At 45.4% G+C, this 15201-nt stretch overlaps 1 protein-coding gene across 1 annotated transcript in view; it reads left to right on the forward strand.

Moving 5' to 3' along the window:
• The window catches only part of LMF1 (lipase maturation factor 1), a 236380-nt gene that overhangs the window by 29289 nt on the left and 191890 nt on the right, over positions 1 to 15201 (forward strand). The gene's annotated exons all lie outside the window — the stretch shown is intronic.

A 15201-nucleotide genomic window follows, 5' to 3' on the forward strand; every position in this document is an offset into this window, starting at 1 on the left:
TAAAAAAAAAAAACTTATAGCAGAGGGAGGGGAAGCGGTGGCCTGGCAATCTTACTCTCAGTGAATTTAAAAGTAAAAACACAGGTCCTAGACAGCCCCTGCCCTAATTACATACAGGTTTTGCTGGTGAAGGGCCAGCATATAGGAGTCCTTCTGGATATTAATGTCTATCTGCCTCCAAAATGCTCGAGGGCCCAAGATTGTGGAAGACTATGGGACCAGTTATTTACTACGCTGGAGGACTTAGCGCTCCACTATCCAAACTCAAAATGGATCCTTGGTGGAGATTTTAATGCTAGGATTGGGTCGAGTAGTTCTGAGACTCAGCAGGGTTTAAATACCCAAATTGCTGACCATACATCTCTCCTTATGCGCAGTTCATTAGATTATGTAACAAACGAGCCTGGCATAAAATTCCGTGAGCTGCTAGCGATCTTCAATTTGTTCATCTTGCATGGGACAAAACAAGATAAATCAGGAGGTGCCTACACATATTTAACATCAGCTTACGCTTAGCCCTTTCCCCGACGCTATTAGATCAAGTGTATTACTTTGAAGTGGGTGAAAGTATAGCAAGCGATCACTGCCTATTAAAGCTAGTATTACATTTTAACAACAGAATTTTTTTGAGGCCAATATTTGAAAATAATGAAGATATGCTACCCGCCACCAGGAGACGCCGATGGTCAGAACAGCTACAAAATGATGTGGCAATAGCTCTAAAGAGCCCCAATCTAGAAACAGAATGACAAGCCTTGCTTGTTTCAGCTCTGAATACGACCCAACATTATGAAGAGATAATCCAATTCTCTTAAACCACTACTTGTCAACAGCAAACCTCCAAATCAAAAACTGTACCCCAGCAATAGCTGGTTTGATCAGGAATGTAGGGCGTTTAAAGCTAAAATATCTAAGTTCATCAAGACCGCACGAGGCAGTACGGAAATCTCTATAGAGTTCAGCATATAGCTGAATTAAGATCTCAGTGTAAGATCTTGCTTAAAAGCAAGAAGGCTGCTCATGCCAAGCAATCATGGAATGAGGTGGCTCAGGCTGCTGCCGAAAAGAAAGAATCCCGGTTTGGGGAGTTATGGTATGGGCAGATCTCTTTATCAAATAGAAGCCCAAATTTCTGGAAATATTTGGTATGAACATTTTATGAAACTATACCAATCTCCACCACTCCCAGCTAAGCAGGAATTAAGGAACTGGTCTTTTGCCATAGAAACGCAGATGCTACCGGAATGGCCCGTTGTATCGGCAGCTGAAGCTGGAAGTCTAATAGCTTCCTTAGCTTCAGGAAAATCTCCAGGGAAAGATCTGATCCCAGCAGACCTGATAAAAAGCTTTTCCAACTAGTGGTCCCCCATACTTGCAAAACTGTTTTCCCACTTGAACAACACAGGTTTTTTTCCAGCAGGATGGAAGACTAGCATAGTGGTCCCTATCTACAAAAAGGGAGATAAGTCAGATCCAAATAATTACCAGCCTATTATCCTTTTAGACACAGTCTCTAAATTATACGGTAAGTATCTTCTCCAAAAATTGGAGGATTGGATAAGGGACAACAACATACTACACCCCAATCAAGCAGGCTTCCGAAGAGGCCATTGCATGACAGATCACTGTCAAACACTCCTCTAGCTGGCTTATGCAGGCATGAATGGCCCAACCAAAGCCTTATATGTGGCATTCATTGATCTGGCCACAGCTTTCGATTCGATAGATAGGAGACCGTTGCTTCTTATACGCGAGCTATATACAGATACATTCGCAAGAATTAGGGTTGGTATATCAGGTTCCCTAACTAAGGAAATCCCAACAGAGAAGAGAGTAAAGCAAGGGTGTGTCCTAGCCCCTATACTCTTTAATCTATTTATAAATGATATTGTTACAAAACTATCCGGACCAGAATTTGTTGCGCTGACCTTAGGCCACCAGAAAGTGTCAGTACTGTTATACGCTGACGATGTGGTCCTAATTTCTTTAACTAGGATTGGATTAAAGAGACTATTAGACCATCTGGGTGAATACTGTAAAGAGGAACAACTAACAATTAATTACACAAAAACCAAAACAATGGTATTTAGTAAGAGACCAAAAAAGTATTATTGGAGTATACAAGACACCCCAGTTGAACAGTGTAGGACCTATAAGTATCTAGGTCTAACTTTTAGTGAGACCCTGAAATGGGATGCCCATATAAAGCTTATTAAAAGCCTCAGCGCTCAAGACAATAGGAGCAATAATGAGATTTTACTACTCTAAGGGTGGTTTCTTGATAGCACCGGCCATAAAGCTTTTTGTTTCCAAGGTCATTACTCATTTACTGTATGGAATTGAGATCTGGGGATGGAAGGAACCAACACTTAGCAATTTGGAAATAATTCAAAAAATTTTCATGAGACATGTTCTAGCTCTACCAAAAGGGTCACCAGCGGCCTTGCTAAGGGCAGAACTTGGTCTCCCTTCAATCAGAGCATGTGCACATTTAGCAATTCTCATATTGCAGAAAAAATACCAACTAACGGACCCTGGTCCCTTCAGTAATTTGAGTTACCTGAGCTATCACCAGCTGCAAAATAAGGATAAAATCCGGTCCGCCTTCCTTAATGGCATTGCATCTTGATATACCATCCCAGATGAATTACTCCAGCCTTCAGGAAGCAATGTTGACTTAAGGGAATGGGTTTACAAAGAGGATGCCCTAATTGATAAATTTTTGATCAGTAAAACAAAATTTGCTCCATGGTATAAAACCTTCAAAAAAGACCATACTAGAGTGCATTATCTGACTGACATCACAGTCTATAAGCTGAGGGTAGCATTTACGTCATTATTACACTTCCAGTCTATGCCAATTGAGATGCTACTCGGGCGATTCCAAAAAACTCCCCCATCGATCAGCGTCTGTGTATCTGTGGAACCTCAACTGAGGACTTACCACACTATATTTTACACTGTCCCCTATACCAGAAACCAAGAGGAAGATTTCTTGCAAATATTTTATCTGGCCTCCATCTTCTGTCTGATTTTGATAAACTAAATTTTATACTTTCAGATACAGACCCTTTTATTTCGAACAGGATAGCCCTCTATGCCCTGGCAAATGTGGCAACCAGGAGAGTAAACATCTGATATAGATTGTCTTACAAGCTGCTAGAAATTATTTGGTTTTAATGTTGTTAACTTTTACATTTTAGGTAAAATGCATTTTATAATAATTTTATTTATGTGTATGTAATTATATCTGTATTCTTGTATTTTTTTGCTTTTAATGGTTTTGGATCGTGAAGGCCTGTGGCCATATACAATAAATTCATTCATTCACAGTCGGCTCTCACATTTCAGGCAGAGAACAGCAGGGACGTTCCAGGCAGCTTCAGCTTCTAACATCAGAGTCAGACAGAATCAAGCAATACACAGGACCTTGCAGAGTATGACAAAAGACATCCTGACAATCCTTAGGTGTGCTGGTTGACATGGACAGAGAAGTTGTGGTGAAACATCTTGCTGCTCTGTGTGTGTGTACAAATCCCCTGGGCCAGATGGGGTGCATCCAAGAGTGCTTAAAGAACTGAGAGCTTGCAGACCCTTTCTCGAGCATCTTCCAGGCATCTTAGAGGAGAGGTGATGTGCCGGAAGACTAGAAGAGGGCAAAAGTTATCCCAGTCTTCAAGAAAGGGAAAAAGGACAGTCCACAGAATTACAGGCCGTTCGGCTTGACCTCTGTCCCAGGGAAGATATCAGCGCGGACACTAAAGGCATCAGTTTGCAGGCATCTGACGAACAACGTGGTGATATGGGGAATTCACGGATTTGTCTCCAAGAGGTTCTGTCAGATCAACGTTGACTCCTTCTATGATTGAGTGACAGGCTAACTGGATAGTGGGAGTGCTGCTGATGTAGTTCATCTAGATTTCAGTAAAGCTTTTGACAAAGTTCCTTATGCTGTTCTTATGGGTAAACTGGACTCTAGGATGGTTAGATGGATAGGGAACTGGCTAGAGAACTGCACCCAAAGAGTAGTTGTTGTCACTGGCATCACATCTCATCAGAGGGAGGTGTCTAATGGAGTGCCACCAGGCTTGGTTCTGGACCCGGCGCTTTTCAGGATATTTATAGAAGATCTGGATGAGGGTGTGAAGGGCTTGCTCATTAAATTTGCAGCTGACACCAAACTGGAATGAGTAGCAAACACCCTTGCAGATAGGGATGGAATTCAATGAGATCTGAACCTACTGGAAAAGTGGGCAGATCCGAATAAGAAGCGATTTAACATGGATAAGTGCCAGGTTCTCCACCTGGGTGACAAAAATGCACAGCAGGCATACTGAATGAGGGATACACTTCTGGGTAGCAGTGTATGTGGACAAGATCTTAGGGTATGGATGGGAAACGAAATATGAACAGTCAGTGTGATGCAGCAGCAAAAAAGGCTTACACAATCTCGGGGTGTATCAACAAAGACATAACACCCAATCACAGAATGGCATTGTCCCACTATATACTGAGTTGGTCAGGCCCCTCCTGGAGTATTGTGTGCAGTTCTGGATGCCTCACTTCAAAAAGGATGTGGACAAACTGGAACGGGTGCAGAGGAGAGCAGCCAGGATGATCAGGGGTCTGGAGACTGAGCTGTACAAGGAAAGTCTGAGGAACTCGGGAATGTTCACTTTGGAGAAGAGGAGGTTGAGCGGGGATACGATTGTTCTCTTTAAGTAGTTAAAAGGCTGTCACAGGAGAGAAGGGAGCTGTTCCTGTTGAGAACAGAGGATAGAACTTGAAGCAATGGGTTTATACTACAGGAGGGAAAGTACCAGCTGGACATTTAGGAAAAACTTCTTCATGTTAAGAGTAATCAGCTGCCTAGGGATGTGGTAGTTCTCCCTCATTGGCAGTCTTCAAGGAGTGGCTGGACGAATCCTTGTCGGGGATGCTTTAGGCTGTTCCTGCATTGGGAAGGGGGTTGGACTAGATGGTCTGTAAGGCCCCTTCCAACTCTGTGCTTGTATGATTTATCAGGCTGCCTTTCCCAGGGGAGATTCATGATTTGTTACCCATACACCAAACACTCTGTCTGTCTAGTTCAGGCCTTGATGAATTTTCTTGGATTCTACAAGCCACCGCCAAAGTTTAGGAGCTGGACTTATTTTTCAGCCTTCAAAGTTTCATATGTTAATGACCATATTTTCTAAGTACTGCTGCTACAAAACCTAATTCTACACTCTTTGTGGTTTCTTATCATTTAAAAAAAGTAATAGGAAGAGTGTTGTAGCTTTTGAATAAGTATGGGGTAGCCCTGATTGTCATCACAACTAAAAACTCACCTGTATCCCTCACATAAATAAGCTCTGTACTTCTACTGAGAAGCACCAAGAGGCAGCTCCAGTCCTATGCATCTGACGAAGAGAACTTGATTCTCGAAAGCTTATGCTACAATAAAATTGGTTAGTCTTAAAGGTGCTACTGGACTCTTTTTGAAAATACTAGGTGCTAAGATTAAATTTCTAGGCACTCTGGTACTTGGGATTTGTCAAGCTCTGGTCTAATCCTTTTAATGCAGTTTTTCCAAGGAGTTACAAGGAGCTCTTTCCTCACAACGTTCCTGTAAGGTGGCTTGGGCTGAGGCAGAGTTACTGGACCAAGGATACCCACTGAGTTTCATAGCTGGATGGAGATTTGAACCTATGTCTCGGCACATCTTAGTCTGGCAGCCTAACCACTGTAGTTCCCGGGTTCTGGAGCTATAAGGGAAGTGGGCCGGCCTTTCATACATCAGAGCAGTTCTTCCTTGGCTCTTCATGGGTGCACCTGGATCTCCAAATGCTTTGTTTTCTATCTTCTGGCAAGCTCTGTTGTTGGAGATCGGATCTGGAGTTACATGGGCAGACAGTATGAGATTACTGGTGGGAAGCCAGTTCAAAGGTAGATAAATGACTTTTTTTAAAAAAGGGGAGGGGGTTGTGCAGTTTTCCTTTTCTGCTCATCTGCCAGGAAGGGCCAATTTCTTCTTTTTAAGTCCCTTCCTATTTTAATGTTTGAAGCATTTTACTGTTTGCTTTGGGCCAGGAGCTTTAGATATCAGACGCTGTTGACTCAGTTGCAGACTCTTTTCAACTCCTGTCCAGCTGGCTCCATGGCAAGGTGGAAAGGAAGCATCAGCTGAGGGACAGTCCCCTTTCATTTTCTTCCTTTCACTTGGTGCTGCTGAGCTGGTACTGGAGCAGCTGGAATGGGTGATAACAAAGCTGCATAAATCAGAAAGAAGCAAGGGGATGATTCAGTCTGTCCGGAAACTGCTGTTCACTTGGAAATCTCCAGCAAGGAGACTTCAAAGGCAAGGGATTGCTAAATTGGAATTGATTAGCCAGTTTAATGGTATTAACCAGGGCTTAAATAGAGCCAACATGTTTCTTACCCACCACAAGTGTTAAATTCGGGAGATTGTGTCATAACCAGTTCCTACACTTGTGAATAGTTGGTTGAATAACTTCGAGTTTTGCGCAGAAACATCACAAACAAAATCTTTTGCATTTCAAGGCATTGCATCCCTGCAATTATTTCCTGCATGTGTTATCTACAGGCTGAGATTTCTCTTTGTGCATCTAGCCCACAAAAGCTCCTGCTTCAAGAAAGTTGTGTGTCTTGAAGGTTGCAAGCTCTGCTTTGGTTTGTGTAGCAACAAAGTAACACAACTGTCCTGCTGGAGTCTCTTGAGAGCAGATAATTCTGCAATCCCTCTTATGCTGGGGATGTTTGAATGACCTGTTTTTACCCATTCCCAGAGACATAACAGAATTACCTGCTTCCACCAGCTGCCTATTGAAAGGATCCAGAGGAGTTAGCCGTGTTAGTCTGCAGTAGCAAAATAGCAGAGTCCAGAAGCACCTTTAAGACTAACCAACTTTATTGTAGCATAAGCTTTCGAGAGCCACAGCTCTCTTCGTCAGATGCATGATGAAGAGAGCTGTGGTTCTCAAAAGCTTATGCTACAATAAAGTTGGTTAGTCTCAGTGCTTTTTTTCTGGGAAAAGAGGTGGTGGAACTCAGTGGGTTGCCCTCGGAGAAAATGGTCACATGGCCGGTGGCCCTGCCCCCCGATCTCCAGATCAGGGGCCCCTGCCCCCTGATCTAAACTCCCCTCTGTCTGGAGATTTAATTTAATTTAATTTATTATATTTATATTCTGCCCTCCCCACTTTCGCAGGCTCAGGGTGGATAACAAAATACAAACATCACCCACCATTAAAACCTTTAAAAGCATTAAATAATACATTTAAAAACATTTAAAAACATTAAATGTTATGGTTCATACTGCACAGCGGTTCATACATGCATCTGTTTGCATAGGGGCAATGGTTTAACCCCCCCTCCACGGGGGGGGCACCGCCCAGCGTCAGCCATATGTCTGGCGGAATAACTCTGTCTTACAGGCCCGGCGAAATGCAAGCAAATCTTGCCGGGACCTTGTCTCGCAAGACAGAGCATTTCACCATGCCGGGGCCAGGACCAAAAAGGCCCTGACCCTGGTCGACGCCAGGCGGGCCTCCCTAGGGCCAGGGACACTTAAAAGATGTTTTCCACCAGAGCGGAGAGTCCTTCGGGGCTCATATGGTGAGAGACGGTCCCTCATATACGTCGGTCCCAGTCTGCATAGGGTTTTATAGGTTAACACCAAAACCTTGAACCTGATTCAGTACTCCACTGGCAGCCAATGCAGCTGGCGTAGCACCGGTGTAATATGCTCCCACACCGGTGCTCCAGCAATGACCCGCCCTGCTGCATTCTGTACCAGCTGTAACCGCCGGATCAGGCCCATGGGAAGCCCAGCGTAGAGCGCGTTACAGTAATCCAACCTAGAGGTGACCATTGCTTGGACCACTGTAGTCAAGTCACGGGGAGACAAATAAGGGGCAAGCTGCCTGGCCTGCCGAAGATAATAAAAGGAAGACCTGGCAACTGCCTTGATCTGGTCCTCCATCTTCAGGGAGGAATCCAGAATCACCCCCAGGCTCCTAACTCTCGGGGCCAGTGTAAGTGCTGCCCCATCAAGTGTAGGAAGCCGGGGTCCCACAGCCATCTCCCCACGACCCACATACAGGACCTCCGTCTTCGTGGGATTCAATTTCAGCCGACTTTGTCTCAACCAACCAGCCACAGCCTCAAAAGCATGCTCCAGGGCATCAGGGGCCGATCCAGGCCGCCCGTCCAACAGCAGATAAAGCTGGGTGTCATCCACGTATTGGTGACACCCAAGCCCGAAACTCCGCACCAGCCGGGCGAGGGGGCGCATATAGATATTAAATAATAATGGAGAGAGTATCACTCCCTGTGGCACACCACATACCAGTGGCCTACGAGATGACACTCTCTCCCCAAGCGCCACCCTCTGTCCCCGATCATGGAGGAAGGAGACCAGCCACTGCAGTGCTGTCCCCTGAATCCCCACATCGGCAAGGCAGCGGGTCAAAAGCTCATGATCGACTGTATCAAACGCTGCTGACAGCGTTTGATCCGGGGGTGGGGCCACCGGCGGGGCCACTGGCCATGTGACCATTTTCAAGAGGTGCCAGAACTCCGTTCCACCGCGTTCCTGCTGAAAAAAAGCCCTGGTTAGTCTTAAAGGTGCTACAGGACTCTTTGCTATTTTGCTTTTGAAGGGAGGCAGGGCTAGACTCATGCAAAGTTGCATCAGGCAGGCCTTCCACAGTTTTTTTCACAGCATGCTAAGGTGTTTCTGTGCATCATCTGGGGATTGCTAGCCTGTAATTATTTTGTTACTTTGGTCACCTTGGAGGGAAGCAGCCTGTGAAACTGGATTAGGCTTGCTTTAACAAAGCTTGGGGAAATACGGTACACAGATCAGTGCAGCGATTAAAACAGTTAGCTCTCTGTTGGCTTGTGGAGGGGAGAGGAGAGGGAGGTGAGGCTGCTCAATTATTTCATCGTCCCTGATGCTAATGATACATTATTGGGACGTGCTGTGAACCTATTACCTGTATTAAAAAATACCCAGCATAGATGCTTGCTAGAGTTTGGACCTATTCATTCTGTTCTCTGCAAAAAACTGGGGTTGAGTTTCTATTAGGAAGTTTATCTTAATGCTGAGCCAAAATCTGTCCTCCTGAAACTTAAGCTCCTGAGACTGAGTCTTGCCCTCTGCATTAGCAGAGAGGGAACCTTTGTCTTTCAGGCTTGTGCTGAGCACGACCCTGTCCAGCATCCTGTGGGTGCTGGATTGGTGCCTCTGGAATTTTCATAAGTATTTCCCCATCTTTTGTAGATCTGTAGATGGAGGCTCCATTAACATTTTCTGCAACTATTGCATTGGCTAAATCACATCCGTCCCGAAAGTTTAGGGTATCTCATAATCTTTTGACCCCTAAATCTAAACCTTCACTAGGTCAAGGACAGACAATTAGCTGTGACACCCTGGCAAAGGTTTTTGCTGATAAAATCCCTCGAATATGGTCTGGATGCCGCCTGTAATATAGGCGAGGCAGGAGTCGTGCTTAACACGCTGGCCAGTCTGTTTCTTGATCATTTTGACTTGGTGACAGATATTGAGGGAATTCTAGTGAAGGCCGCTGCTTGTACTCTGGATCCTTGCCCATCTTGGCCACTAAAAACTTGTAAAGACCGCATAAAGGATCCCTTGATGTCCATCACAATCCTGTCACTAACTCAAAGAGGCGGTCACCCACCCACTACTTAAAAATATCCTTGGATAAAAATGATGTAGGCAATTATCTCCCAGACTCTAATCTACCCTTTCTGGGCAAAGTGAGCAGTAGCTGACCAACTCCAGGCCTTCCTGGATAACTCTGGTGCTTTGGCCCCTGTTTAGTCTGGTTTTAGGCCATGCTATGGGATGGAGATGGCTTTGGTGGCTCTAGTTGACCACCTCCATCTGAATGTAGACAACGGCCTTGCTTCATTATTGCTCCTCCTAGATCTATCAGCAGCCTTTGACACAATAGACCATGCCATCCTGTCGAGGCGCATGGAGGCAGAAGTAGGTATCAGGGGATGTGCCTTGGACAGGTTTAAATCATTATGGGATGGACTCAAAGGGCTGCCATTGGAGACCAGCTATCCTCAGAGTGGGAATAATCTTGTGGAGTTCCACAAGGTGCAGTCTTATCCCCCATGTTATTCAACCTTTATGTAAAGCCTTTAGGAGAACTCATTCGTAGCTGTGGAATTGGATGTCCTCAATGTGCAGATGACACCCAGCTCTCAATCTTGTCACCTGAATCCCTTGGTGAAGCAGAAGAGGTACTGAGCAGCTGCTTGACAGAGCATGCTCATCATCACTCCCAGTTCAAGGTCACGGCTACCACATGCAAAGCCCTTCATGGCCTCAGCCCCTCATATCTCTGCCGTTGCCTCTCCCCCTGTGTTCCACCATGGCAGCTTTGCTCATCCGCACAGGGCCTTCTACAGATAGCCCCTGCAGTTGGGCAAAGTCAACAGCACATGCGGTTTCTCGGTGGTGGTCCCCACCTTATGCAATGGCCTGCCTAAGGAGGTCAGGAAGGCTCCCACTCTGCTGGCTTTCCACAGACTATGCAATGCTGAATGTGGCTTTCTACCCACATTACAGGGCTGTGTGGTAAGAAGTAGCTCAGAGAGAGGCCTTGGTAGGGGCAGGAACCAGGGCTTTTTCTCAGCTGGAACGCAGTGGAATGGAGTTCCAGCACCTCTTGAAAATGGTCACATGGCCGGTGGCCCCGCCCCCTGATCTCCAGACAGAGGGGAGTTGAGATTGCCCTCCACGCCACTCAGCGGCACAGAGGGCAATCTCAACTCCCCTCTGTCTGGAGATCAGGGGGCGGGGCCACCAGCCATGTGACCGTTTTCGCCAAGGGCAACCCACTGAGTTCCATCACCTCTTTGCCCAGAAAAAAAGCCCTGGCAGGAACTATACGTTACACTGTTGCATTTTGTCTGCTGGTCCATACATGCAGTCCTTAGGGAGTCTCCATGTTGCTAAATGTGCCATGTAATTTAGTTTTGCTGGATTTCAGAAAGATTCCGTCTCACTGCTTGGTTTTATGCTTGGTTTTCAATTTTTTTCTGCTTCCATACCCTATTGTGTCTCTTTCACTGAAAGTCCTGACTGCTGTTCATGATTGTACCTTGATCAGTGAATGGCCTAGCTGTTGATTATAATTGTTTATTTAATTTACAATCCGCTCTCCCTGCAAGCGGGTTTAGAGCGGATGATGATAAAGTTTAAGTCTGCATCAGAATTTCCATGTAAAAACCATAAAAGACATAAAATTCTGTAGTAGAAAAAGGACAACACTAAGCCGTGGCCCATATTACCCAGCCCCAATAAAATATTTCTGTGGGTGGAAGGTAAGGGACAGCAGTGGTCCAGCAGGTGGACTGTGTAATCTGCTTTGGATCTCAGTGAGAAAGGCGGGAAACAAACAAGCAAGCAAGCAAGCAAACATTGTGTGTGGGAGCAGAGTCGTGTCAGACCGTGTCTGTCCTGTTCTCATGGAGGTGGTGTGGGCGGGAAATGTTCAGGCGGAAACTCTCCAGCAGGAATGTCCAGTTTCTGGGGGCAGCTTTGGGGTTGGACTCCTGAAGTTGGAAAGGGGGGGGGTCTGATGGGAAGAGGCTTTTTAAAAAATCCACTAATTGAAAACGCTTCTTCTTTCCGTCAGCCCCCGCCCTGAAGTGCAGGAGCCCAAAGCCAAGAGGGCTCGCTCTGTGTTTGAGCTTTCCATTTAAATAGGTGTGACAGCAGTCAGGTTTCTTTGTGGGGTTTAAAAACAAACAGCTAGCGTTAAATTGAGGTGTTGCTTCTGCAGTTAATTAGAAAGACTCACTCACTGTTCCCGCAGTGCAAGACTGGTGCTGGGGTGTGTGTGTATGTGTGTGTGTGTTGCTTGGTTTTTGACGTAAAACAGAGATGCATTTACTTTCTTTCCCTCTGCTAGAGGCTTCTTGGAGTTTGCTTTGCAGTGGCGAGTAACACATCCCAAGGGATTTTTTTTATTTACAGGCTACTCTGTTCCTGGCCCACGGACTGTTTTATCAGAATCCTCTTCGGCTGCTGAATGCCATCTTATGCAATTTTTATGCCCTTGGACTTTTTTAATGGCTTGGTCCAATATTGATAATGTTATTTATGGACGTGGATTATTGATCAAAAGGCTGTTGTTCTTATGGATTTTATTGTACTGTTTTTCCTCTCTGAGCCACCTGATGCATATTTTGGTGTAATGCTATATTGATAAATGTTATTAAATGGGTGATTTACAAAAAAGAAGGAAAGAAAACCCCTCTCTAGTAGGAACAGGAAATGGCTACAGTGGTAGAAATGGCTGCTGTGTGGACAGAACTAGTAACATCCAAACTTTCCTATGTAGCAGCCACCTCGGCTTTAATAGTAAAGACTCCAGTAGCACCTTTAAGACTAACCAACTTTATTGTAGCGTAAGCTCTCGAGAACCACAGCTCTCTTTGTCTGATGCATCTGACAAAGAGAGCTGCGGCTCTCGAAAGCTTATGCTACAATAAAGTTGGTTAGTCTTAAAGGTGCTACTGGAGTCTTTACTATTTTGCTACTGCAGACTAACACGGTGAACTCCTCTGGATCTTGGCTTTAATGTGATCATAATGTGATCAGAGCAAAGGACATTGGAGAAAAGCTGGGAAACCCTCTGGAGATGCACAAAGGCACCGTGATGTTGTGAGGAAGCGAGAAAGAAACGCGGTTCCCTTCAGCATCAAGCTCAGGACAAATAACCCCTGCAGAAACACGCTCACAAGCTGCCGTTCACTAGGCCGCCCGTTCAGGTTTCACCTCGGCAATGAATACACTGTGTGGCCCCAGGAAGGGAGGTTGTGTTAAAGTAGCACGCAAGTTACACATATGTCCATTAGTGAGAAACTTTTTTGTTTATAACCTTTTTAAAGGGGGTGGTGGTAAATACAGTAAATTTGGTTTGTGTTTTGTCATAAGAATGTAGATTCTCAACCTAAACAACATAATTGTCCTTTTTATTATTAAATTTCCTCATATCTTTGACAATAAAGTTCGGGAATGTCCTTGTTGATCAAGCATCCGTCATGCATCCACCGTTCCTCCGGATCCTTACAGAAAAAGAATTTTTTCTAGCAACTTGAACCAGAAGTTAAGGGATCTGGGGAGGGGTGTGTGTGCGTGGCGGGGGGGGGGGTCATCCTTCCTGTAGAGGAAGCAGATCTTGGCACCTATCACTGATACTGGGGCAGCAGGGTTGCTGCTGGGGTGTCTGATTTCAAAGAATGCTGTGTGTGGCTGATACGACGTATTAATGAAACCAAGATTAATGCCATGTGACAGTTCTGTTCCCTTGCCATGTGAGCAGGGGGCTAACGAATCTAATGGGAAACGTGCTTCTGGTTCATAAAATTATAACCGTGACAGCTTATGTCAGAAGGGAATCATTCTCATCCCATTTCATCCCAAACTGCCTTTGCAGCCCTCCTGCTCCCTAGGCCCTGATCCTGCAAGCCTTGAGCGCATAACCTGGGTAGGAGAGACTGAGTTTAAGGTTAAAGGAGAGATGAAGTTAAAGGGTGGTTGTGGTGGTCAGCATTCTTTCAGTATGGAGGATAGGTGTCAGCACTCAATTCAGTAATGGCCTTCAAAAGAGGCAATGGGGTGTAATGGTTAGAGTATTGGACTTGGAAAGATCTGAAGGATCCAGATTCAGATTCTCTGCTTTGCCATTTGGTTGACCTTGGGCCAGTCATTCTCTCTGCCAAACCTACCTCACAGGGTTGTTGTGAGGATTAAATGGGGAGGGAAGAATGGTGCATGCTGAATTGTTCTGAAGGCAGAATAAAAACCTTCTGATCCAGAGATTTAAAATTAGGGCTTCTAATAATAATAATACTAATACTTAAATATGTAAAACTTCAGAATGTTCAACATGCTTCATTTAAGTTTACAAAAGATAATGTACAACCCGGCAAGCTAGGCTTTATCCCCCTTTTGCTGATTGGGGGACTGCTGAGGCTTAGAGAGAACAGCAGGCCTAAGGTCATCATGGCAAAGGCAAGCCAGCAGGTTTTCTTGCTTGCTTTCTTTAGTCACTATGCTATACCAGCACTTAATCTGAAAATTTCCATGGATTGTACATCTCAGTTTTAGCTTATTGGCGTAGTGCCAGACTCTCAACGTAGGCTTTTGACATAGGGGAAAGTGTGCAGAATAATTTGCAATTCCAGGAGACACAAGCGCAGTTTGCTGTTTGAAGGAACGGCTGTCTTTGCACTTTTTTCACACATTTCTGGACTAAAATGGCCTTAAAACACCCCCCCCCCCCGCCCAAATATACTGTTAACTGTCATCCCTTCTGGATAAAATGTTCTGTCGCTGGTTCATCTCAATGGCACAATCCACTAGGAAGTACTTCTGTGCAGGCCTTAAGATGTGTAGCAACACAGCCATGCTCCAGATGGTTAAATCATTTACTGGAGGGGTCCCCAATGTGGTGCCCATGGGCACCATTGTGCCCCCCCACACCTTTCCTTGTGCCCGCCAAGTGCTTTCAGAAGATGGGTGGGGCCAGGTGGGGCTTTTGCCCAGCAGGGCTTCTGATTGGCCATTGGAGATTTGATTGGCTTTGCAGATTTTTAAAAACATTGCTTTGGCAGAAGCTGCTTCCACAGCACAAGGTTCTTCTCTGTGTGGGTGAAGGCAAGTTCATTTTGTGGCTGGCTCTGCCTCCTACAGCAGCCATTTTGTGCCAGCCATTTTGTTGCTGTGCCCTCCACACTGTGTCAGAATTCCAAATGTGCCCACAGGTTCAGAAAGGTTGGGGACCTCTGATCTACTGCCAAAGCCTTTAATCCCTGCCTGGCATATTTTTAAGAAGAGAAGCCTGCTCTTCATTGCTGAAGAGGTGGTTCCCTAAGAAAGGATTGTTTCAGTTGGGTGGTCTGCAGTCAAATAGCAAAGGGAGCTTTGACTCTCAAAAGCTCATGCCTGGGGAATCTAGTTGGTCTTCAGAGCCAGTTTGGTGTAGTGGTTAAGAGCGCAGGACTCTAATCTGGAGAGCCGGGTTCGATTCCCCACTCCTCCACTTGAAGCCAGCTGGGTGACCTTGGGCTAGTCACGGCTCTCTGGAGCTTTCTCAGTCCCATCCCCCTCACAGGGTGGTTATTGTTGTGGGGATAATAATGACATAC

The sequence above is a fragment of the Eublepharis macularius genome, chromosome 12 (assembly GCF_028583425.1).
Source record: "Eublepharis macularius isolate TG4126 chromosome 12, MPM_Emac_v1.0, whole genome shotgun sequence".
Classification (NCBI taxonomy): Eukaryota; Metazoa; Chordata; class Lepidosauria; order Squamata; family Eublepharidae; genus Eublepharis; species Eublepharis macularius.